The sequence below is a fragment of the Apteryx rowi genome, unplaced genomic scaffold (genome assembly GCF_003343035.1).
Source record: "Apteryx rowi isolate R43461 unplaced genomic scaffold, aptRow1 scaffold_3, whole genome shotgun sequence".
Classification (NCBI taxonomy): Eukaryota; Metazoa; Chordata; class Aves; order Apterygiformes; family Apterygidae; genus Apteryx; species Apteryx rowi.
Genome location: NW_020449418.1, coordinates 3714802 through 3741450, shown reverse-complemented (window position 1 = coordinate 3741450; position 26649 = coordinate 3714802). Strand labels below are relative to the sequence as shown.

Sequence of the window (26649 nt, the reverse complement as noted above, 5' to 3'; positions counted from 1 at the left end):
TATATTGGTTAACCAGAGGTAGGTTGTGGTGCAACAGTTTGTGAACATTTTTGTAGTTTTGGAGTACATCTTAGTGGTGATGCTAAGCGAGTTATTTGTATTGTTTTAATTTGTTTTGTTTTTTTTCTTTCTGTCTTTCTCAAAGGTTCTGAATGCTAATGAGACTCAAGAAAACAATTTCATTAGGACACTAAGCTTGAAAGAGCAGTCCTTCAGCAAAAGGGCTACTAAGAGAACTAGAGTAACTTAAAACAGAAGTATATCATAACCAGTGTACTTTGGTTGCATCACAGGGTATAAAGTATCCAAGGATGGAGCTAGGAAAGAGATGGAGAGTCCTGACACTGGATAACCTGAGTCATAGCCAGGCTAAAGGATTGAAAGCTATGGATAGATGCATAATTTTCCTTCTGATACCCCATAAATGTTGATGGCTTTATGGGCACAAGCGAGGAGAATTTTTAGGGCATTATGCTTTAATAGCTATATTCAAAGTAAGGGGAAGGGGAGCCAATGAAAGGAAGGGCAGGGTCCAGCTCTGACTGTGTTCTAGGGAAAGAGCAGTTTTAGGATTAGCACAGTGGGAAGAAAATTAAGGTTGTAACTAATATGTGTTGTCTAACTTGTGAGTCATCTGTAGGGATTCTCCACTGAAGAGTTGCAGTGCCTACACTGTCAGTGCAGGAAAGGCCCTGGTTAGGACCTAGGTCCTATCTTCACTACTCTCTCAGCTCCATGGCACCATGCTGGAAACTTTCCAAAATAAGGGCCATAATTGAAAGATCCATGTTCTAAACATTCAAGTTACTGGACTGTGGAATTCACATGACTTGCTTGAGGCCCCTTCTGGGTTTGAATACCATGTGTTCCTCCCCAGACACCTTCTTCTCAAGAAAACAGGGGAGGAGGAAGGCAGGGACATCAGTTAGAGGGGTTTAACTTTCATCACAATGTATTTGATGAAATATCTATCAAGCTCTTCAATCATGTTACCTTGCTTCATGCTATATCAGACTGTCAGGTTAGTAGGTGGTGTGATAATAAACTCTGTGAAAGGATGCTAAACGGAGCTAGCATGATAGAAATGTTAATCCATTGTTGCATGCCCACTAGCATGTAAGGCAGAGACTGAAAATATACTTCACCCAGTGTTTTACACAGCCATTTCTTAGAGTCAAGCCTTGAATTATCTTCTTGGAACTCATACGGTGCTGAACAGAACAGGAACAGCTTCAAGAGTGGTCAGATGCCAAGACAGGTATCCTGAGTGCAAGCCCCCAGCTTCAGCATCATGGAGGCTATTCTTGCCCAGGAGATTTTCACAGCTGGTGTAGGCCAAGAATAACTAATAGAAGATCACAGGCTGAATTAACTGAATCCACTTGTCATCTTCATGATTTGAAGAAATGGGTGTTTTCAAATTTATGCCATCATTAAGGAGGAATCTCCTGACTGACTGCTGTGCATCCAGAAAGCCTTAGATTTTATCTAAGGTGGCTATTTTGCTGCCACAGAGATTGAAGCAATCTTGTTGATATCAGTTATTCAGAGAACAGGGCTTTCTCTGCAAGCAGATATGGAAACCTAAATAAGACAAAGTACTTAAGAAACTTGTCTACTTATAATCTACAGTGTTGATTTTTAATGCCCTGTTGCGCATGGAGCAACAAATCTTTATTCATGCATGTTTTTTAAAGGATGCTCTCTGCCTAGTTCTTGTTCTTGTTCTCATCTCTTTCCTACAGAAAATACCCTCTTTGTTGGCACTCGCTGCTATTTTCTCATAAGAGAGTAAGTAGACAAGCCAATAGTGAAATGAGCCATGAAAACTGAAACTGTCCCTTTACTCTTACAAGCTGTGTCTCTAGGTCGGGTAGCAGTAAATACAGTAGCAGAAGAAGCTATCGCTCAAACCTTTTTTTCTGATAAATGGAGGCTGGGAAGTCTTTCTCAGTGTTTTGTTAAGGATTTAGGCATGTAATTACTGTTATGTTAGGTGTCTGTTGTAGATGCAAATCCTGTATGAATCACTGAGAAAACAGTTTGGTTTGTCATATGCAACTTCCACTGTAACATCTAGGAATGTCTATAGGGAATGTATTTCCTGTGGACTGCGTTGGCCTTTGAACAGTGTGCTGGGCTCTTCTGTTTTTTTGCTGCGATTTTAAAATGTTCTTCTGTCTGGAGCAAAAAAAAATCAACAGCTGATGGTGGTAACATAGGAAAGATATTGTGACAGCCAGTGTTGACAAAAGACAGCACAAGTAGATTTAGGAAGATTTAAAAACCTGGACAGAAAACAAAAATGAGATTTGGCTTGGAAAGACTTCTACATCTGGAATAATCCAGAACTCGTGCTGTGAGAAAGAGAAATCTAGGAAACAATAATTGTTAAAGAGAGCTAAAAAGGACCAGGGAGATCAAACTGGCGATGGTATGTGAAAGCAGAAAGATTGTGTCAAATTGAAAAGTGTTTGGAAGAGTAGTAGGTCTTGGTCACGATGGGGAGAAACAGTTGAGTTTAGATCAGTCTTAGCTAGCACATGGTCACCAGCTTCCTTAGCCAGCACCATGAGGCAGTCCACAGGGACTAATGTGGGCCAAGATTAAAGACTGRTCTATGCAAAATGTTACACTGGTGCCACAGGGAGACTATTATCTGTGTCCAGAATAGCTCATTTATGGCTAGCTCAGGAAAATAAATAAGTATAGTTTGTTGTTATTTTTTCAAACTTATCTATTTAAGCGAAGGATAATGGCAACATTTGTTAATATCTTTGGTAGATATTTTTGGTTAGCTTGAGTGGTCATTTCTGGTTTGCCAAAAGGCTAAATAGCTATTCCTCTTGAATTTTCTTTGGGTTCTTTAGGTTTTGGGGTTTTTTTTAAGGTGAGGAACACAGGTATTTGTATTTCCTTCCCCTTTCCAGTGCTTCAGTGATGTTATGGGCTTATGTGTGGGAAGCAGTTCCCAATTTTGTTCCTGCAGTCAAATGTGGTTGCAGTGAATGCTCTCTGGAGATCTAGCCACCTAATGCTCTGTGCACATTAGGCAGATAATTAAGAATTATCATTTGTGACTTTAGTTATTTACGTATACAGAAGAATGTAGCTGCGATGTTAGAATTTTGGGGGCTTTTGGAAAAATGTGACCCTAAAATTGTGAGCATTTATATTTCTCATTCGTAAAGTATATTTGAAGTAAATCTGAAGTCAGGGATGAAGATCTAAAATTAGCTCACTGGGCCAATTAAACAGGTTGGTCCTATGTAAATTGTTTAAAATGCGCTATCTAGAAAGACAGAGGAAATTGCATCTCACTGAGGATTAGAAAGCAGTGGCTCTGGAGTTTTGTGAGAGATGCAATCAAGAACACAGCTTTGATAAAGGGTAATGAATAAAGAGCACTTTGCACAATTACCACTGAGCCTGCCTCATGCTGAGGACATCGTGGTGACCRCACGGGCATCCATTTGTTCAGGAGAGGCTTCTTCCAAGGCTGTGCACGGCCCCAGTCACCTTCTGTCACTTTTATAATTTCAGCCGGGTTGATTTCCTCCACGGAAGCACCCACGCAGATGAGTAGCATGTGTAGTCATTTAAACCCAAATGGAGTGGTAAAAAAAGAGGCTCCTTTTGTATGTGTTTGTATGTCCATCCTCTGCATCGTACTTCATTGTAGGTTTATCCTGGAAACGTAGCCCAAATCTTTTAACCACTTACACAAAGAACCCTCATGCCGGTGCTCCTWTACTTTTAACATGTGTTTTATTGTCCATCTGGTGAGGTAGATTAGAGCCCAGGCTTCCTTTGAAGCTAAGCGCTGACCTGCTCGCTTTGCAGTAAGGAGGTAGCTAAAGCTGGGGGAATGGAGCTCAAGCTTTGATAATGTTCCAGCACTATCCTACAGGTTACTGGGCCTGTGTTTTCCAGCCACAGCAGCACTCCCTTCCTGTATACCACAAGCTGTCTGCTGCTTCTATATTATCACCATCAGAGTTTAACTCAGTTTCTTGTGATCTTTTGTGCTTTCAGTACTTGGTTCATTTCAGCCAAGTGACTTTAAATAAAATCTCTCTAAAGATAGATTTCCTCAGGCAGTCGTCTTTTTGTCTAGGTGAGTATTTTATCCAGGAGAATTTAGAGGACTTTGGATATTTGTCTGGGATTTCTGGATATCTCACAGCCCAGATGGAACTGTGGGACATCAAAAAGTCCTGTGCTCTGGGTGGACCATCACCAGAGCATAAACAAAATGAGGCTGATGTCCAGTATCCAAAGCCCAGGACCTGACATTAGTCTGATATAGTGGATTTGCTTTGGATCTGAAAACAGAGGAGGTGACTTTCAGAGGAAAGCTGGGGAGCAGAGGAGTGGTACCCAGGGCATTCACACAGGTCATGGAGCAGTCCTTAAACAGCTACGTGCTGTTGGGGCTTTGGGCTGAGGATCTGTTGTGGGTTTGGCCCRACAGTGCAGGGAGAGGGTAGTGCTGAAGTTAAAGGCTGGTGTGATGTAGCTGTTGTTCCAGTGGATTCCAAATCAGAAAGAGAGAAAAATTTTCTGATTCCTATAAAATTTGCACTGATTATTTAATGCACCAAAAAATCAAAGCTGGGGTTACTGACCTAAATTAATATTTAGCATATACTGTTCCCTTGGTGACTTTGTCCTGATGATAGTTGATTCTTACAGTTATCAAGCATTGGCCCAAATAAAATGGATTGTAAATCCTAGGGGTTCTTTTGAATAACATATTTCCATTGAAATGGGAACATATGATCTTCTCACGTTCTCCATTGTTTGCTTGTAGTCCGGAGGATGTTGGGCTATTCTGAGTTGATACCAAATCTCTGGAAATTGTATGTGGAGAGGCTGGCTGTGCAGAGCTGGAGGTGGACAGCAGTGCATACTCAGCTGATGTGCCCCAAGGTTTGTGGGTCTCATTCATATCACAAGACTGGACTGTGGCTCTGTTTCAGCTTTTGGATATGACATTTTGCAGTGGTCTCATCCACCTTCTACTGGGGTTTCAACTTGAGCAACAGTGCTGTGGAAGACCCCGTTCAGGATACGGAGGTGCCAGGCTCCTGTGTAGATGGATTTCTGAGTGCACAGCATGCACCAGGGTTGCTGTCCTCAGACTTCTGATTTTAAAAGCTCCTCTCCTGCTTCTGCCTCCCGAGACCCACCGGCCAGAGCAAGAGTTGCCAGACAGTCTGTGTCCTAAGTGAAAAACTTTCATGGCGTAGCTTCCCATATTTCTGTAGCTGTTTTGACACCTGTCTGCACACCTGGAGAAGCTTGTGCAGAAGTGTCAGATCTCACACAACTGACCGCACATTCAGATAGAGCTCCCTGTGCACATTGTGTCCGGATCTTCTGCACTGGTGTGATGCAACTGTCCAAGTTCCTCATCAGTCCTCCAAAATTTTTGAGATAGCATGGTACCCAGTCTCACAGGAACTGTGGTAGATGGAAAGGACAGATGACTCTAGCAAAAAGGCTGGGGAACAAAGAGTGACGTTTTTGGAAACTTCTCTTGAAAATGTGAAGAAAATCTTTATCTTTTAAAATTCACATTCCTGCCTTTCCCTCATTCTTTATTTGATAAATTGTTTTCTATTTACAGCCAGCACTTTTTAATGCATTCTCCCTCCCCCCAGTCTAATGGGTTCCTATTTTCTCCTTCTGACAATGTTACCATATGGTTCTATTATTCAGAGATTCCTAAACATGTATTACAACAGTCCTGAAAAATAATTAGGTGCTGCTGTGGTGTAAAAGTACATCTGTGATGAAAGGCTCCCAATGGAAATTATGGGATAAAAATGCCCCTAGATATTTTTCTGTCCTTCTTCTTCTTCAGCTCCTTTTTGCCTCCCCCACCACCACCCCTCCACAAAAATGTAAGCGGTGGTATAATAGAGGAGAAAAGTCTGTGTGAACAGTTATTTTCATTTTCTTTCTCAAAAGGAATGCACAGTATGTTGGTGTTTTTTTTGAGAAATGACTAGGGGAAGAGATCTCCAGGGAGAAAAAGCTATATATTTAGATTCTGTACGTTTAGAATAGAACTTAATTCTATGTTGATAACCAATAATTTACACTCTTTCATCCAAAAGCCCTCCTGTTCCCTGTGGGGAGTACAACATATGTCCAGCAAATTGGTAACCATATGCTTCTGTGAATGCGTAGTCCCGCGGCCGTTCGCCTGTTCCATTCCCGTTAATGGCTCCCTGTTAAAGCAGTTTGGTCTCAGGATTCACACAGCCTTCGTTGAAAGCTTTGTCAGGGCAGGAAGACAACTGTGTTGTGTCTTGTTACTAAAATCAAGGGAAGGGTTATTTTCATATTCCTTTTAATATTGCACGTTCTGTGTTTTGAAGGGTTTCAGGCAGTTGTTTTTGCTAGAGAATTTCTCAGAGGGCAAGTGAGTTGATGAGTAAAAGTTTTCTCAGCTCCTGTTAGAAAAGGCAGGGATGTCTCCCACACAACTTCTTCTCCCTGTTGTATATTGGCAAAATAAATGAAAATCAGGTTTATCAAAAACAAGTTTCACGGAGGCTTTGCAAAACCAATTTGCTCCCAAGCCCTCTGTTTCATCCTGTCATGACACCAGCCCTCTGGTACCGCTGCTGACGTTGAACAGGAACCGTATTTGTAATGAAATAAGCCTTCGTTATCTCCTTTGTGCATCAGGACATAGAAACCAAAAGGGCTCCAGTGCATGTTTTTTCCCTCTCCGCTGTCACCTTTAAACAGAAGTGCTATAACACAGCAGGAAAGCGGGAACGCTGGCTAGAATATAAAAGCAGTTCGTGCCAAGGGGACCRAGAGAGTTAGCCTGCTGCTGCCTTCCTCCAGCAGGAAAGATTATCCCAGATAAGCAAGCACAGGGTAATGCTGGACAAATTAGCTTGACTCATGAACCCTGAACTCGTGTCAGGATTAATGCTTGCTAAGTTAAGCAGGCCCAGGCTTTATGGTGAGGACTTACCCGCAGAGGCCAGTGCAGTACAGCCTGTTTTGTCTTGCAGATTCCATGTGTGAGGGGCTCTTGATCTCCTTCAAAGATCCCAACAGGTTATTACAGATGGATTTTTTTTTTTTGCCAACCTGAGCAAGTCAGTGTCTTGGCAGTGATGGGAGGTAAGTGGCTTTAGTGGTGCCTGTGGGCTGGGGGCAAACACAGGGTATCTTTTGCTAAGCTCTTTGCATAAGGATAGACTTTATTCTGTGTTTGCACAGCGTTTAGGACCACAGGGGGGATCAGCCCAGGACTGGTGTTTCTAGGCACTGCTTCAACAGTAATGATCCAGACAAGCCCTAGATGGTCTTGATTAATCACTTAACAGCACGGTGTCTAGCAGTTCACAGGCCTTTTCCACATTTAGTTGCTTATTTCCTCCCACTGCATCTCCTCATCCCCTCCCAAACTCAGACCTGAAAAACCAGTGCGTCTGTACCAGTCAGCTCGCTGTCAGAGGGTGCTTCTAGGCAAACACAATGTTATTAAGGTTTGCTGGCCTGCTCTTTCTCTCAGCAGCCAGGCACAACCTGGTCGTTTTTTTGTGTTTGTTTTTGTTTTTTTCTTCCCCAGAGCGAGGTTAAAAAACAAGAAGGTCTTCCAAGCTCGCTGTGGCCGTGGAGTCGGCCATCTGCCACGCAGAGCCCCCAGCATCGCGTAGCGTTCGTGGACTGTAGGCGATGGCTGGGTTGTYACAGCTGCCCCAGCAGCTCCCCCGGGGGCTCGGGAGCGGGGAGCCAGGTGCGCGGGAGCAACCGCGGGGCTTCCTCGTTCTGCCGGGTGGGAAGCCTCTCCTCTCCTCCTGTGGGCTTTCTCATGAAAGCAGACCTGCTTTTTAGCACCGCTCTGTACCCCAGGGGCTGCGCTGGCTGCAGCGCGGGGAGGAACGATGAAGGGGAAGGTGGCCAGGGGAGCAGCTCGTGCGACGCAGCCAGCCAGAGGCGCGTGAGCACCTCGGGCAACGCGTGCCAGCCACGGTGGCGGATGCCCTGAGGGGACGCTGTCAGGTAGTTAAAGCCCGCAATCAAGCTTTGCTTTAATGCATGCTGCTGCGTTAAAAACCTGTTCCCCAGTYAAACTCCTGAAATGACTTGGGAGGTGAGGTGTGGGAGCAAACTGCATRCTCTTCTGAATTTCTTCTGCTGATTTGCGCTCCTGTCCATTCATTAATGGGCATTTCTTTAAGCAGTAGAGAAAAGTGATTCTTAAAAAGGAAAAACGCACCTTAAATATTTGCTGAAACATGTTTGAAAACTATCTGGAGTGAGKGGAATAATTGGTATCAGATGTGAACGCCCCTGGGATGTCAGTGAAGTGATGGGAAATGCTGGTGTTCTGCTTTTATGGCTTATCTGTGGGCTTCTTGCACTTCTGAGGTAAAAAAAGATCAGCCTTTTCTTTGAGCTCTAGTAAATGCTAGAAGGGGCCTCAGAGATACAGTTCCCACGAGGAAGACGATATTTGTCCTGTCACAATGTCAAATTCTCTTTCCCTCCTATTCCGAATTTGGTGTAGAGTTCACATATATCTGTCCCCAGGGTACTTGGTTGCAGTTGCCTAAAGGGCAGACTGGGAGACAAGAAATCAAGATTTTTTTCTTGCCTCTACCAAAATATTCTTATGTGACCTTGGGCAAACAGTTTCCTTCTCTGTGCAAGACTGAAATGAATCTTTTATATAATGCAGACAGTCATTACCTATCTCACAGCAGTACAGAGAAGTTCGTTTTGTTCAGGTTTATAAGATTCAGACTGGAGCTGAATATGCTTAGACTGGTTAGGTGAATCTGAGGCTGAGATTTGAGTTCAATCTGTTCAGTTGATTTTTGAGATTCTTCTGTGGAAAGCACTGACTGTTCAACCTGAAGAGTTTTCCCAGGAGATAGGCAAAAATAAAATTATCTATGTTTATTCTGGAGGAGTGACATATATTTATATATATATATAAAATTGGTGTTACTCCTCCAGAATATATATATATATTCTTCAGAAATGTGTATACTTAAGTGGAAAAAATATTTTTGTTACAGAAAAAGATTTAAAGAAAATATCCCTGGAAAGAGCTGTGCTGTGTTCATTCATTGAATTAATGTGTGTCTTTGCTTCTCATCTGCTAGCTGGAAAGGAGCTCCAAACAAAAGCCTTTTTGTCATGAAAATCATCTACCAACCTTTGCCAACTGTCAGTCAGAGAAACAATAAGTTTGAGAGCCAGATGTGCCACCCACCAAAAGTGTGTATGTGAGCTTGGGTTAAAGGATGGAGAAGGAAATCTGCTCTCATAATAGGCCAGCACAACAGTGCAAAAGCAGCTCTGCCAGCACAGCTCCTCTCTCCCATCAAGAGAGTTGATGGGACCATCTGGCTTTCTCTGGGTTCAAGTTTTCATGGCACGGTTCCCATCAGTACCGCAAAACGGAAATCATTTGTTCCCAGACCTGATTGCAACACAAGTTGTAACTGTGTCCTTGACTGTTGCAGTCTAGATTGGGCCATAGGCTAATTTAAGATGAATCAAGTAGATGGGATATAGATGAAGTATAGATGGGAACAGATATGACAGAGGAATRTCATAGGTTGCAACTAAATTCAGCTGTAGCTCATAAATAAAAAATTGAAATCACAAATCCCCAGGCAGGCACAAAAGGTTTTATGAGGCAGTTCTTGTTTGCTTGATGCAATCTCAAGGTTTAATACCACTAGGAGAAATGACTTTTCACCACTTCCTTTCTCCTTCCCGCTGTCAGCTGGCGTGCTCGGGGACTACATAGTCCCTGATGGCACTGCACCCTGCACGTGCATCAGTACAAGCACTTCAAACAAGAGGGCTGAAATGATGGCCAGTGCATTGGGTTGAGTTGAAGGTGAATTTGAAAGGGCCCATCCAGGAAAGTGGCTGGTTGCTTTAGGTATATCCTGGAATCATAGGAATAATATAATTTGATAGTAATACTGTAGATATTTGAGACAGTTTTCAGGCTATTCAAATCAGTCATCTGCTCAGTAAGCCCAGAATTACAGTCTCATGTGCTTCGTTTGCCTGAGTGGACAAAGCAAAGGAAGTAATCATCTTTAAACACAGTGATAGTCAGCAAGTTATCACACCAGAGCAGGTTTAACAGAGTAAATTATAGACAGGGGCATCTACAGTGACTTTTTAGCCTTTACTGGAACGCTGGGGGGCAGGTAATTTTGAAGCAGGAGAAATATTTCACTATAGAAGGACTCCCCCCTACCCCTTTGTAAATATTTAAGCCATAAAGAAGGCTATAGACATTATGTAATGCTGGGGTGTTTTTGTCTCTAGTAGTCAGCATACACTGAGCTCAGGATTCCTGCTATCCAGTAATTTCAAAATACTTTGAGTTTGGCAGGTCACAGGACACCCTGCAAGGTGGATGCTTATCTGGCCAGGCCTTGTGTGCTGTTGTAGGTGGGGGGAAATCAGAGAGGGAGGGATGTTGTACGAGTGTAGCTGCACTGATTAGGAATGTGGGTCACTTCTGTTTTATTTTTAAAGAGGACAGTTGTAATATTGTAAAGCTTCTTGAACTGTGCTGCTATTCTAATAACAGAAAACTTTCATGTAGCAGAATGCTTTTTCCCTTCCCACCCTGGAGAAACTGTGTCTCTGTGCCAAGTACAAGTTGGACTTCTCCAGCTGTACCGGTGGGGCCAGTTAATGCAAAATATTATCTTCTTGTGTAGAGATGCCCTTGGTGCTCCTTAGGATTCTTTGCCATCACAGCATTCGGTCGTATTTTTACCATACATAGCTAGGGAAGATTCACTGACAAATTCACTTTCCCAAGGGCTGCCTTTAGAAGCTGTATCTCTAGGCTACAGCTTTAACTACACCATCTCTGTCTTTCCTTCCATCACCCATAGATATCAGATAAATTCAAATCCTCCCCTACTTTCCAAAAACATTGACCAAAACAGTTCTGTGAGGCCAAGCTGGCCATTGCCCAGCAATATAATATAAGAGCAGTACAGCTACTGATAAAAATAGAAGAATATTTCTCTCAAGCCCATAACAAGCTACAGGCTTGTATTTCCTCCCTTTCTCCCAATGCAATTCCTCTCCGAAATGTCTCAATTTTTCCTGATGACAGAAGAATAATGTATCATTCTTTAAAGAGCCAAAAAACCTGCTCATGTTCGACTATAGCACAAAAAGCTGCAAGCCAGGCTTTCAAAAGCTAATAATGCTTCAGTCATTSTAAGTACATACAAGACAAAAATCATTTGAGAGAAGCAAGATGCCAGAATTAGAAATTCAATGCCGGAAAGCAGCATGCATTTCCTGTCACTGTGATATTATTATATAGTAAAGGCTGCTGCCAGGCCAACTCTTCTGTATCTCTTTTTGCTATATAGAGAGAATCTACCCAAATATCAGCCCCTTTCTGCATCTGTTCACCTGCCTTCTTAGTAACTTTCAAATAACCAGCCCTAGCAGATTTGCTCTGAAGTAGACCACTTATTTGTAAGTGCCTTCCTAAATAAGCCTCTGTCTGATTCATGGAGTAACACTGAATCACTCATTAATTTGCTATGTTGCTACCCAAAGTGATGTGAAGGGTCAGCTGGTAACTAAACGGGTGACCAGGAATGATTTCCTGGCACTCTTGATGTTGCAGACCAGAGTGACTCAAAAATTCATGGTAAAATCAGGGGTAGGGCTCTTCTCCTTCTCTTCTGCTCCAAAGGCACAAACTAGGATCACTCACAGAAATGACTCCATTTGTGTTCCCATTATCAGAGTTTACAACACAGAGATGATCTGTTACTGTTCAGGCTTGAAACATGCTTTTAGACTTACAGATTTTAAAGCCAGAAAGAATCATTAGGTTGCCTATCCAGACCACCTCTGTCATATATAAACTGCCGAATTTCATCTTGTTTATCCTTGCACTCATCTCAGTAACTTCTGGTGTTTTTTTAAAGGGCATCTTTCAGAAGTACACCCTTGCTTTCTTTTAGAACATCCGCAGATGAAAAGTYCAGCCCTACCATTTGTTGCTGTGGTTGATGCAGGAACAGTGCTTAGAACCAACTAAATGTGATTGATGTAGGAGCGACACAGAAAGATCTGCAATTCAGCTCTCACCTTCGCTGTGCCCATTCAACTTGTGTCCCCTAACTGAAGGAACTGAAGCAGCTGTATCAAAGTTCACATAACATATGCAAGGGGGAAGGAACTTTGTCAATGTTTGAATCTGAAAAACTAGAAACACTGAGTCCTGTCAGTGGTTTTCTCACCAAGCCGGATATAGCTTTGAGCTCTGAACCTTATGCTTTCCCAGTGTTTGGGAAAGCACAGAGTCCAAATTCCACTCAAATCCTTTCTAAACAAAAATAATAACCACTTACAAATCAAAAGGCCAACTTTTCAAGCATGTCCTGTGTTATAACTGATGCAAGTAATATCATGCCATTGCTTTCTACCAGTCGAGTGAGTTTTCTGGATGGGGTGACTCAGACAGCGGGTAAAAGTTGAACTGTTACCTTGTCTCTCTGGAGAGAGGTTTGGCACAAGTATTTTCTACATGCTGCAGTTAGGAAACTGTGACCTTAGGGACAAGCAAAGATTGCCATTTCAAGTCATCCTCCCATGACTTGGCAGTGCCTAGTGAGATGCGAAATGAGCAAGTGGCCTCAGCACAGTTCCTTGGGAGTTGCATTTCCACATTGCAAAAAACTGTCCTTGCCCTTTGCACTGACTGGCATCTGCGTTAGCAGTCTGAAATGAAATGTCTGAATGGCTCATGCGTAAGTTAAGTGTCTGCTAGGAGAGATCATCCAGTCAGTGTTGAGATACTTGCTAAGAGGACATCGCATTTGCTCCATGTAAGCAGTGCTTGTGCTGATGGACAGTGAATCCCATAGGTAGAGGGCATCAGGCTCAAGCCTCTGAAATGAGTGCTTAAAGTATTTCTTTAGGGTTTCAGGAGGCAGGAGAAAGCCAGCTGTTTTGCTTACCTTTCAACATTCCCTTCTTAAGAGCATGAACTACTCATTTGGGAACCAAAGGTATGTCTCAGTTTGACATGCAGCTTTACGCTACAGTCTTCCATGGCAATTTCTGGTGACTAGTGAATCAAGCTGGACCAACCTGAAGTTGATATTTCTTTCCAAAAATACAGAACATTCATAACTTGATGTCATTCAGACAAGTGGAATATGGGTGTAGCTCCTGCGTTCTCTAAAATTAGGCATTCACAGCTCAGTAACCTCAGAAACCCATTTTGGGGGTGTTCTGGGCTTCAAATCAGCTCAGCTTTACAGAAGTGCCCACAATGACATCCACTGTAGTGTTTGCTACTGAGGAAAAATCTGCCGTCACTGATCTTCTTCCATTAAGCTGTAGTAGTCATTGCTCATATGAGATCAGAAGGACTTGTGCAGGGTACTGATTTGCTATATACCCATATATGTATCTCTATATTTAGATTCCAAAGCGAATATTGGCTCAGTTAGTTATTTCTTTAAAAGTAAATCACTTTACCTTGGGGTTTGGGGTTTTTTTTAGTATCATATGAATGCTGGGGTTTCTCAGTACACACAAAACAGGATGGTTTCCATTTGATGAAGCAGATATCTATTTTTATTTTCTTGTGTGATGCATGCAGAATGAACTTTCAGTATAGAATGTCAGCATTCAAGCACRTAGCTTTACTGGTGGTGCTGTTATGCTGCTACCAATTTTCAGTCTCCTGTTAGTTTCCTCTATGTCATCTTGTAATGTTTCCCATAAAAGTTTACCTCTGAGGTAAGTTTACTCAGTGGGGACTAGCAAGAGTATGTGCTATAGCCAGCTGTTATGAATTAAGTGATTTCTCTGGAGTGCTAGGAGCATGGAGTCATGCTTTAGGTCTGCACTGTTGCCAAAAGAAGCAGTCCTGTCCTCCCCTGAACATCTGGCCCCATCTTCCTGCCACCTCCCTTGTCAGTGCTGGCATTTTAGGTTAGTGAGGAGGATCAGCTTGCTTCTGTCTGCAGACTTTTCAGGGTTAGTTTTCCACTGGATCAGCAAGCCAGTCTGGCACTTTACCCAACTCTGTGATTGCCAGTACCCACACAAGAGAGCTGTTGGAAATGTATGGCAGGGAGGAAACAGACTCAAATTGGCTTAAACTGATCATGAAAGCAAACCCTTTAATGAAAGCTGCTACTCCATGCTAGTGCTGGCTCTTCTTCCATGCATGTCTCCAAGTGCTGTCTGGTTTTCCTGCTTGAAATTGTTTACAAAGTCGCTCAGTAAGGTCTAGCTTTGATGTAGGTCAAGTCACATTATAAAGCTAAATGGAGATTCTGGTTTTCATTTAATTAGATCTATCTGGGGATTTACACTGCATCCTCACCCTAAGGTTTTGCTTCCTGCTTCTGATTCAAAGGAACTGTGAAACTTGAAGTGAAAGTTAGCTGAAGCCATGATATCTCCCTCATTATTTTTTTCCTTCTGATAGCACGGGCATATGAAATGCAATCTTCGGGTAGCACTGAAATGATTGGACAGGACAGTTTGGTTCAAGAGGCCTTTAACAAACTTACCAAGCCGAGGTACTGTCCCAAGTTGGGAGCAGATCTGGCAGAGTGACATTAGGGGTTGGATTTGGTGGCAAGAGGTTTGTACCCGTTCAATGACAGCATCTTTCTACATTGAATTTTGTGTTTCAGGTGTTGCTGTGTATTTCTAAGGCAGTTGRCTAGATGGCGCTGGAACATATGTGTCCCTCCTATATGAATGTGACCATTTTATGATCAAGTCAGAGGACTCGGTCAGCTCATCCTCAAGTTTCAGGGTGAGCTAAGGAAAAAAAAAAAGTCATACCCTGCTTCAGTGCAGACATGACTTAATGAGTCTCCTGTGCAGAGCTGGAGAGAGTATATGTCATTTGCTGTATCCTCCAAGCTGTGAGCACTTAGATGTGAGACAAGGCTCCTGTAGGGTGCTTGCTGAACCGGGGAGGGGGTCTACTAGCATGCCTCTACAGGATGTCCCTTACAGGGTCACCTGGTGGGGAATGGCTCTGCTTTTCATCTCTTCTATGCAAGAAGTTTCAACAAAAATGAGCAAAATGTCTTCAGGGAGGCTGCCCTATTCTTTGAAGAACTGGGAAGCAAGCTTTAGGGTACTTACTAGACTTACAGTGTTCCTGACATGCAGGGTGTCTCAAGAGCAAGGTTCGAGCTCTACGATATTCATGTGGCCTGAGAGCTGAGATGGGAAACATTTCTCCCACAGTGGCTTTTACAAGAAGAGTACTTTAAGGCTTTTTCACCTACTGGAGCTGTGTGAAGTTGTAATAACTATGTAGAGAAGACTTCCCACCTCTGTTCTGAGAGAGTTAAGTGATTATTTTAAAATTGATAAATATTTTGTTGTTTTCTTTGGCTGACTGATGAAAGTCCCAGTGTCATCTGGTAGTTAAATCCCAGCACCAGTTATCTGCATGGGTCTCAGCCACTCAGTGAGGCCCCATGTAGTTCCTGAATGCTCCCACTGGTTTCCTGCATCAGACAGCATCACTTAAGGCAACATTCTCCATCCAGGATGCTATAAAGCCCTCAAAAATATGATAGAGCCTCTAAAGCCCTATCCTTACAAGGTGTCTCAGTTTCTTTGCATGTCACCAGTCATCCGTTGTGGATGCTCTTTGACATAATGCTGGTCCCCAGATGCAAACAGTTTGGTTGCATGGCATTACCAGAGGAAGGCTTTTGACCCTGGAAATTTTTTCCTCTCCTGAGAACTGGGTGATATCTGTAGCCTGCAGTGAGTCCCTCTGGTGATTCAGTTCTTCTGTCCTGAACTGTTTCCACTGATAAATTCACTAAATTTTGTTCAAAGTGGCTGTGACCAGTAACTCTAAGTATTATTTTTTATGCCTCTTTCACTTGCTGTGTCCTGCTGCCTGCACATAGCTGCTGGAAATAAGGCGCAACAGAGCTGCTCCAAAGGTAACTCCAGCAGGCAGAAAACTCTCTCAGCCAGAGGCTCTTTCCTGTACCTGTGCAGCATCTTCAAGTTTCTTTGGTCAGACACAACTCTGAGCACAAATTATACCAAAATCTCAAGAACTTTGAATTTCAGGCAGCTGCTCCTTTCCGTTAGAAAGTTGACCAAATAAGCTGTAGGAACTGTAAGACTCAGTGGAGAGTTCAGCGAACAGATTTGACTCTGTTCTGTATCCAGGCTGTGACAGTTCTGCTTTGTTTCAAAAGCACTCTGCTACAAACAAGTAGTGGAAAGTCTTCAGGGCAAGAGACGGCACTGCTTGCCTTACTATTAATAGTTGGTAGATTTGGTACACGATATAGTTGGGACTTAAAGGCCTGTAACAAGTAGGTTTTCATATCTGAATGCTGAACTCTTCCTAAGAGTGCTTTCTGGCACCTGCCTCTGTTAGAAGCTGTATGTCTTCAAAGGCTGAATTTGTCAGATGGGAGAATAGCTACATGGGTCTGACTAGAAATAACGTGAAAAGCTTAGCAAAGGGAAATGTCATTCTTCATGGGGAGAGCTATTAGATAGTGTTGCAAAGGAAGTGGTTGAAACCTGTCTCTTGTGTCACTGCAGACTGAGTTGAGCAAAGCACTGAGGCAGGAAGCAGTCATGGACTGCTCACAGATGACCTTCATGATTACCGTGTCTAATTCCAGTGGCTGTGATCTTCCTTTTTGGAGGAAGACTGGGTGGAAAATCCTGCAGCTGACCAGCCCCTTAAATCCCCACCGTTTCGCTGGCCTGAGCAAGATTCTCAAGTGGGGACATTCCTCAGAGTTTGTATAGAGCTTGAATCTATGGCTATTTGACTCTTTTGGACCCATCAGCAGTAATTTCTGCTGCCTCTGCCTCAGTTCGACCCACTCTCAAGCCAGAAGGGTTAGGATCAATCGTTAACCTCTTCCGGCCCTGACTCCTCCAGAAGGCTGCGAGGCATGGACTATTTTCTGTGCTAAATTCTATGTCTCTTGAGGGAAACGCACTGCCCAGACAGACTATGCCTGCATCTCTCCCACCCCCAGTTATCCCACAACTTTGTTCCCACGTTATAGCTATGAAGAGGAAACAGTGAGCTAGACCAAAGGCATTGGACTTAGTCACTTCGGCCACCAACCTCCTTCCAAACTTCTGTGGAAAGACGGATTTTTCTGTAAGTCTCAGCTTTTTAGTTCTAGCCTGACAGATAGAGAAGCCCACAGGCTGTGTGACCTGTCTTTTGGGTGGGTGTGTTCTTTTTTTTTCCTGAGGGTCTGAGATTGCTTTTAAAATCAATGCAAACAATGACCCAGACAAGTTTTTTTCCTTAGGGTTTGTCTGTACAGGGAAGTTGACCCATATAATTATACCCTTATGTTATACCAGTTTTGCCACCCTATATGAATGTTCTTATTTTGGAATAAGTGTGTCCAAACAAAGCTATACTGGTGGTTTTAGTACCATAATTGTGCTAGTAAATTCTGAGTGTAAACAAACCTTTAGACACCAGTGTTGTGTTTTAGGGTGAATAAGCATTGTTACAGACAGCCCTTATTTTCTGATTGCTGGCAATCCTATGTTGACTTATGCTGTTACTTATTTTCACAATCTGATCTTCTTAACTCTTTCAGGGTCATTTTTAACCTGAGAACCTCTTTACCCTCACATCTCAAATGCACAGCTTTCTTTTATAGTCTGAATTTGATGACAGTCAAAAATACAGCTTGAAAACCTAACAGTTCTGAAAAGCAAGTGCAGAATTTCGTTACACACAAACCCCTTCAAAAATGGCCTTTACAACTTGTGGTTCTCCTCACAAGCCCAGCAGCAGTGCACTTAATTTAGGCCAGGCATTATTGTCAATATCTTTTGCAGATGGCAACAGCTTGTTCCACGTGAGAGGGAAGGGAAACTTCCTAGCAAACTGCCCTTATGTACAAGCTTAATTGAGACACCTTTAGAAGGACTCTGTCATTAATTAGAGTCACAGTTCCCCAAGGATATTGATGCAGGCTGTGCTTTCAGTGTGTGCAAAACCACAGCTCTCAGAAATACCTGTTTGGCAGAGCAAACAAGAGACATGAGGCATCCTGAAATCCTCCACCTGAGGAAAAATCAATGTTGCTTTCCTTGAAGTGCTTGTGAACATCAGCACCCAGCAGCCAGGAAACCTCACAAAAGGAAAGAGCAATGATTTAACAGATCGTTATCTGTATTCCATTATGGACAGAGGGCCCATTTGACTGGGCACTGTACGCGTGAATTAGTACCGGAGGCCCCAGTCAAGGGTATGTCTGCACAGTCACGTTTCCTTGCTGAGGCTTCAGTGATGCTGAGACGGTCCCCGCTAATGCATCTAAATAGTTTCAGGAATCCAGCAGCTTCCATCTCTCCAGCGAGGCTGAACTGTCTGTGTCTGACCACGTAGACGTTTCCTGCGATAAGGGACCAGTTGGGCTCACATCTGTGTGTATGCACAGGCTGTGCTGATTGCAGCCAGAAAAGACAAGCAAAGATCTACAACCTTTTTCTTGAGAGACAAAGGCTTGCACATTGTCTCACAATTGTCTCATTTCCTGTTCATCTCCAAAGGTGAATCCAGAGCCCTGGTTGGAGCCTGTGTGTCCCATCCTACTAGTTCCCAGACTCATGTCTATGGAACCATATTTTTAGTGAGAGGAGAGGCAATTCATAGAAAACCTGCAGGGTCTGTTGTGGTCTACTGCTAAAAATCTTGTGAAACAGGGATCTAAAAAAGGGCTCATGTACCCAAAGTTTGTCTGCTTTTTTTCCAGCTACATTCACTGGCCCCTTGTTACTTCTCTCCAAAATCCAACTTCCCAAAGGGCATAGGAAGAGTCAACACCTCTGAATGGGATCCACTAAAGTCAACACCAAGGAAAGGAGCTTTGGGAGCCAGTAGGATACACGAAGCAGAATGATTTAAATCTTACCCCACTCCATGGCCTGAGTGGATTGAAGGAGGCTGCTGGGCTTCATAACCCTAAATCACTGCTTGAAGGTAAGTGCTCCTGTCTTTTCTTTCAAGAACTGAGCAGGAGGCATTGCTTTCCAGCAAAAGCCAGCAGGAGGAGAAAAATGACTCCAGTAAGAAGTAAGAAAGTGCCTGAACATTGACCTTTGCATGTAGGGCTCTTCTCTGGAGTGGGAAGAATGGAGCTCCCCGTCTGAAGGGTTTCCAAAACCCTGTTTCTTCTGCTTTAGCACTGAAGGCGGTGTGCAAGGTGTGCAAGATCTGTCTTGTTGAGAGTGTGTCACATTGCATAAACTAGCTAACTGCTGAGCCAGAGAAGATGCGATTCTGCAGCCTCGTTGTTCAGATGCTCACATGAGGGCCAGAAACGCAGGTTTTGTTGACTGCTTCAGTCAGACCCTTAGACAGGGCTGGGAGGAGTGGTGGGGCCCTTTATACCTGAGCTTGCCTGCTCTTCTCGCCACTCAGGGGCATGCAATTTCAGTGGTAGCTGGAAGGTTGAGAGGGGAAGTTGTACTGCGTACACAAAAATGTCTGACTTTCAGTGATTGCAGCATTTCATATAAAATCACTGCTGGATAATTTAAATTGTGGCTGAGCTTTCAGAGGGAAGGCAGCATCTCCTGCATTGTGTGGTAGAGCTCTTTCCTTTGGCAGATGTCTGGGCAATCTGGAAGCGGAAGCTGAAGGACCGGCTAAGTCAAAGGGTCTCTGAACTCCAGAAGTAGACTGTAGCTGGGCATTTGAAGACTGAAGCTTTGGGATCTAGGTGTCTGGATGGAGACCAAGGCTGGAATTTGGTACCTTCAGTCCTTTTCTGGGTAAAATTAATAAAATACGCTAACTTTAGGTCTTTGCATCATGTGAAAAGACTACATGCGCATATAAACGGATGAGCCATATTTGCCAGTTTTGTTCCCAGTTTGATTCACTATTTCAGTGTTATACCTACTCAGACCTTTTTCTTCTCTGGTGACTGCTGAAAAAAATCAGATCTTAGCCCTAGTCCATACTGAGAATTCCAGGGCTTTTGGATCTCTGATTTAGCCCAGTTGTTTCTCTGGAAACATAGAGATGGATTCAAAATGAAAGGCAAGAACAGTTGTGAGGGGAGCCCACCATCTCAGCAATAGAAATTACAATAAACAATAGTTATTTCTTCCCTGTTACAGGTTTTGCAGGATGTCCTAATTACCTTGACATTATTACTACGGAAGTTGTGCTCTGTCCACCCACTAAGTACAGGAAATATGCCCAGTGTGTAATTCTATCCTTCACCTCACATGCCTCTAATAGGATGGAGTCTGAAAGGAAACTGAATAGCCGTGGAAAGGTTAACCTGAGACACAGAGAAATTAACCCTTTCATTTTCATTCACCTCCCATTACTTTTGGAAAGTGGAGCTGGTGAGTGGAGCATAGGGTGGTGCCATATAGTTTGTTTACTTCCAGACTTAGAAGAATCTTGGAGTATTAAATCAGTTGGTTTGGAGAAGTCATGAGGGATGCGGTTACGCAGCCTATATCCTTTAGATATAGTCAATAAACATATGGAAATAGAATATGGTTTATTTGTTACTGATCRTTTATTAACTTGTCACTCAGACTGAAAACAAGGTAGGAACCTCATCATATCAAACTGTACAAAACTGGGAATAGAGACCTTGCATGTAGCAAAGAGTTTGCAATCTAATACATGACACGTAATACATTCAAGAGAAAGAGGTACAGAAGAGGAGGATATGATATTACAACTGCAGGCTTTTGTATTATTACATAAATATTGCATAAAGATGAAAACTTATTTGCATAAGTATTGCATAAGTATTGCATAAGTATTGCAGAAATATTGCAGAAATATGCAAATTTGCAAGGAGTGTTAGCGGTCAGAACTGCCCCTGGCCTTGCCGCTGTCACTTGATTGTTTCCTCTCTGTACCCTGTTTGGAAAGAGTATTCAGCAGAGCAGCAGCTTTGTGGAACAGGGATGCTCTGCTGTTGATATTAAGGGGGGAGGTACAAATCAAATCAGTGTTCAGGATATTCTGCATATAAATGCTGAAAGGTATTTACACAGTGAAATGGTGATGAAGTCTAGGCAACTTGCAGAAGACCAGGTATAGCAAGAGATGGAAATACAGAGGGGCACAGTACAAGAACAGATCAATTGTAAAGGGCCATATGGATGTAGATGTGATGCTTTAGTTCTGGAAAGGGAAGCAACAGAAAGATTTTCATAAGACAAGGGAGGCCACGGACACCTCAAGAAGCAAGGGAGCTGGAAGTTAACCATGCAGGTTGAGTAGACCTATGTACGTTGCAAATGCTGCTCTAATTTGTATCTATAGGACAATGAGGATTAAATGGAGATAATCCCTTTACAATGGTTTAGTTGTACAGGTGAATCATTTAGCATCTGGATTGCATAAGTGTAGAAATAATTGTTTAAGTAAGCCATAGCAAAGGGATGGGAAGAAGTACTGGAGAGTAGAGCACCATATACTCATAGAAATGTTTATTGTAGCTATTGGGTAAAAGATAAAGACTGACTGAGAATAATGTTGCACTGTCTTATTTGCCCACTGAGTACATATGCACAAGAGACCCTGCACAAGAAGAAATTGGTTGGCTATGTTTATATTTGTAATAAAGAGTGAAATACAGCTTTGCCTTTCACTGTTCAAGCATCCTCTATTATGTCTGTGAACGAAGAGACTGATTTATAAGTTTAGTACATTTAACTATGGAACGTCTTTTAAAAAGTTATTGCAGGACTCTGAATCTTTTCATCTGTAAGGATTCTGTAGGAGCAGGAACACTTTTTGTATTTAGTTCTGAGGACTGGCACAGGAGAGACCTACTATGCAGGAGGCTTGACTTTTGCTCTCAGTTGTTCTGTGTGTTTCCCATTCAGACAAAAATCATTCTGCTTGAAATTACCCATTGGGTCTTTGTGACTGAGAACAAAAACCACAAAAACCCAGGATAGATTCCCCTCCCCTCCTGTATTTGAAAATTAGAGTCAGGACTAGAAGCAGATTTTTATTCTCATTTAAACCCTCCCCTGCTGTAGTGAGGTGGAGGACAAGGGAGGGGGGAAATGCAAACGCCCAAAAGCAGGATAAATCCTCAGGACTTTAGGTTTGAAAATGTTGCAACTGAGTTATTTGTGGGTTAGAGGTTTCTTTCAGGAGGGGTTTCACAAAACTAGAAATTAAATGTATTTGAAATGCTCACTTTGCAACCATGGCTTCTGATGTTAGGTTTTTTGGGTGTTTTTTTTTGTTTTTATATGTTTCATAAATTTTTCTTCATCCCACTTGAAAAGACTCATGTTGGAAAATTCAGATCTCAGGAGAAAAAAAATTAATATTTCTGAGCTTCTTGAATTCCCTCAGTTGTGCTTTCTATATCTCTGCTGATAATGCAGGTAAGGACACTTAGAGAAAGGGAGGAAGAAGGGGCCCGTAGGTCTTGTTGCCTAACTTGGTTGTATCCCTTTTGTTTAACTTGACTCTAACTTTTCAAAATCTCAGCCCTCAGTATTGTGTTTTGAGAACCTTGCAAACTAAGCAGCTCTGGACGATTCAGCTGATGAATTTATTTCTGTTTCAGAACTTGTTATTAAGAAAAGAAAAAATGCAGTTCTCTGACTGCAAACTTTTTTCGAGGACAACTGACTCTCACTCACTTGTTTCGTAAGGTTTTTGTTTGCATTTGGGATCAATTGTTTCTGCCACCAGGTGACTGGCAGAACTGGAATAACAGGCTCCTTTCTGCCAGTTCCTTTTCCTAATTTGACAGAAAGAGCTGCTTCAGATGTGTCCTGGAGAAGCACAGATCAGATTTGTTTTCCTACTCCTCCCTTCCAGCGAAATGGGAAGTGTAGGAACAAGCGCCAAGAAAGTTTTGTGAGGAAGTGAGATAGATGCTACACAATGACTTTGCCATGGAAATATATAACCAGTCTGGGATGATTCTCTAAGGGATGAGTCTCTAAGGGATGATTCTCTAAGGGATGCTTCTGGGCTCTTGGAGGATGACCTGTGATCAGGAGCCTAAACGTGGAAGAGGAATGTGGAAGGGTTTGAAGGCTGATAACGCTTTCGTGAAGCCTGGAGAGCAGGTGTAATAGATTTCAACCAGAGAAATAACAATTTAAAGCCAAACACGCAAACAATCTAGGAAGGATAATTAGCAAAGCTGAACAAGAGCAAGGTGCACTGAGACCCAGTCTGCACCATGTTTTGATAGAGATCAGCTTAAATTTCTCCTCTTCAAACTGTGTTTTGGTTCCCTGCTCTTGGGCCTCACTGTTGTGGGGTCTGTTTGAGATGCCAGATCTGAACACGACCTAGTTAGTACCTTTGAGCGCCCGATCAAATGAAATGAACTAGTTAGGACATTTTAGCACAGATGAAATGAAGTTTCCGCCTTTTCTTCCCAGGAGCATTGCTGTGGCATTTACAGTTTTGAAAGAAGTTGTTATTTTGTTTGACCTTCCTCTTTATTTCCCCAGAACCCAGCAAGGGGAGGGAATCTCTATGCTGGGAAAGAAGAAAAAAAAAGTTAACTTTCCAGTAAAGCCACAGAGGGTCAGATCACTCCAAATTGTTATTAGTCACCWCAAGACACAGGATCAGCTGGTGGCCATTTGGGGAACTGGCAACGGATTTTTTTCCAACTCTCTCTCTCCCCCGCAGCGCAGCGGTTAAGTCAGTGGCTTGCTTGCCGCCTGCCTACAGCCCTGCGCAGCCAGCCTCAGCCCTGACTCCTTAAAATCCAACACGTGAACAGAGGTGGTGAGATTTCACTAATTCCAAACCAAAACCGGATCCTCCCTTCCCTCTTCATAGCTGCCGAATACTTGAAAAGATTAAAAAAAAAAAACCCAAGCCTTGGCATAGTGTTGGTTATTTACTAGCAATTTGCTTCCCAGGAAGAAGCCCTGCCCTGCCTGCAGACATGTGGAGAGGCCCTGCCATTTCCTCTTGTGGGAGAGAATTCCCCATACCGGGATTTGCTCTTGCTCGCTGCAAAGTGCTCCCCTACGTAGCGGTTCTTAGCTGCTGTGTTGCCTCACCATGTGGACCTCCAAAGGACCTGGTTCTGCAAAAGGTGGCTCTCAGGATCTCCATGGGGAATCCCAGTAAATCAGCACTTGTGTAAAAGCCTTGGCCAGGCCATCCTTTAGAGTGGGAGCCAGGGAGCGATGCATAGCAGTGGCAAAGCTGTTTTCTTGCTCGCTGCTGGGGGCTAGACCGCAGAATTTCAGTTTACTCTGCGTTGGCCGCCCACCGGCTGCTGGGTACGTGGGGTGCTGGGTATGCGGGGCAGGCTGGGTTGGGTTAGACCGGGTGGTCTAGAAATGAAAGCTGCTAGCTCCCATCCCCTGCCTCCTGTAGCCACGCTGTCACCTTGTCCAGGCTATCAGTTTATATCTGGCACCTGCATGCAGAGAGCTGCCAACGGAGCTAACTGTACATGCTCCTAATTTTCTCCCATTAATTAATGCCTGCCTCCATCTCCACCACCAGCTTTTCCTGTGCCGTCATCACTTTCCCCATTCTGCCCATCCTTTTCCCAGCCTTCCATGTGTCAGTGTTGTGCTGGTACTGGGTGGCCCGGAGATGCATGCATGTTCTAGGAGCAGGTGTATTTTTCTGTATTGCTGACCTCCTTTCCATTTATGCTGTGGAAATATACTGACACATCACCTTCCTGCTCTCTGGAGCTTTCAATCTGTAATGCTGGCAGGGCAGAAAGATCATTTTTCACCCTGCTTTTGCCTTTAGGTAGGATTGCTCTAGCTTAGCAATGAGGGTAGGAAAAACAGAGGTGGATTCTTATTCCTGGTTTATAGTGTTTGAAGCAAATCAGACTTTTCAGAGCAGGCTTAGCTGAGCAGCCCAGCTTCTAAGTAAACTGGTCTTGAAGCCGGAAGCGAGAAATAATTGTGTTTGTGCTAACGTGTCATGTTACATTGGCTGCCTTAGGGGTGGTCTAATCCCATATGGCTCAGGAGATTATGCTGTGAGAGTGGAGGAGGGTTGTGAAGCCTTCATTAAATTGTCACTGAGGTGGAGATATTTTCAGTAGGAGTAGTACTTCTTTTTTATAAAAAAGATACACATAATTTTCAGTTTCCTTACCTGTGCTATTAAGGACACCTGAGATCAGAGTAATTATTTTTTAAGTTGAACRTATGGTCACTTTTAAATCTGACTGTAGTTCCATCACCTGCTCTGTTTCGCTCAGTCTAGTGAGTCTTGCTCTAAAATTCTCTCACAGTCAGGGTTAGCAGTGCTGTGCCAGTTGTTTAGATACGTTCATTGCTAAAAATTCCCCTTACAGCCTTATCCCTTGGGGAGGGCTACTTCCACCCAGGAGACTGGCCACCGGGAGCAGGGGTGGAGGCGAAGTATTTGCTGCCTGCACTGGCAGGCTGAACTCCAGGCATCACCAAGACTGTTATTTTGAAATTTCTTTCATCATGTTTTTCTGCCCCTATTCTGTTTCAAAATACGTCTGTGAAAGAATTATTTGCACTTGGGGCTTTCCTGTATTGGGGATGTTTCATAGAACTAATCCTATCTCCTCTGTCAGCTGTTCATGGACAGAAAATTGCTTTTCAGTTTAACTGAAAAGTCCACGGACATAACTGGCATTCAATAAAGTTCTTGAAAAACCTGCAAGTGAACAAAGAGGGGGGGAAAAACCCTTGAAAACCTGTGGTGTCCCCAGAGAGAGGCTTGACAAAACTTCAAACGCTTTCAAAAAGCGTTTCTCAGCAAGGTGCAAATCTCTCTTCCTTGCTGGTGTTAGGCTGCTGCCATAACCACGTGGACAGGCAGGCGCTGCGCCCTGGTACGAATCTAGCCCCTCTCAAGAGCCCGGCCGCTCGCTCCCGCTCCTGCTTCGCRCCTGCTCTGGGGTTAGTCCCCTGGCGCTGTGGCAAACATCTGCCGGTTTCGAGCGACTGTTCCCCCAGTACAGCCTAACGGTGTGGCTCTCGTGGTGGTGGAAGGCTTGGGTAGATGTCTCAGCAGGCTTTAGCTACGCTTTGCAGTTCTTCTCGCTGTCGGCGTGGAGCCCGTCTCGAGCRTGTGTTCGTGCCTGCCCCGCGGAGCCGGGGGGCTGCGACCCCGGGAGAGCTCACAGCTGGCAGGCTTCCCGGCGCTCGGCCCCCAGGAGCCCGTTGACGCTGCCTTTGATCACGATGAGTAATCGCTCTCCCCGTGTGATACTGACACCCTTCCTGTAGACCTGTAAGACTCCCTAATGACCCAAATTAACGTCACTTTTCTCAGGTGCATGCATTGCGCTCTTCTCGTCTTTCCTCTTCGGGCCCTCGCGTCAGCCCTCCGGGCATGCGTCGCTCCTGTGCATTCCTTGGCCTCTCGCTCCTGCCGCGGCTTGGTGGGCTTCAGGGCTGTGCGAGGCGACTCCTCCGTGCGCGAGCCTCCAAATCACGCGCGACAGGAATGAAAAGCTGTCGCTTGGTCGTTGGCTAGGGTGACATGCCTTACGAGCCAGCCGACTGTGCAGCTGAAGGGGGTTAAAAATTAACCCTGCAGTCATGTATGTGGTTAGCTGACTTTCTGTTGTTTTTGCAAGTGGTGCTGCTGTCGTTCAAAGT

At 43.7% G+C, this 26649-nt stretch overlaps 1 long non-coding RNA gene across 26 annotated transcripts in view; it reads left to right on the top strand.

Moving 5' to 3' along the window:
* LOC112967900 overlaps nt 1-26649 on the top strand; it is a 122880-nt gene that overhangs the window by 37125 nt on the left and 59106 nt on the right. For 25 of the 26 annotated variants that reach the window (XR_003254169.1, XR_003254164.1, XR_003254162.1 and 22 more), the window contains one exon: nt 18813-19039. This is a non-coding gene — a long non-coding RNA (uncharacterized LOC112967900). Of the gene's footprint in view, nt 1-7040; nt 7153-7603; nt 7772-18812; nt 19040-26649 lie in introns of all 26 variants that reach the window. The other variant, XR_003254146.1, reaches the window with a different exon arrangement.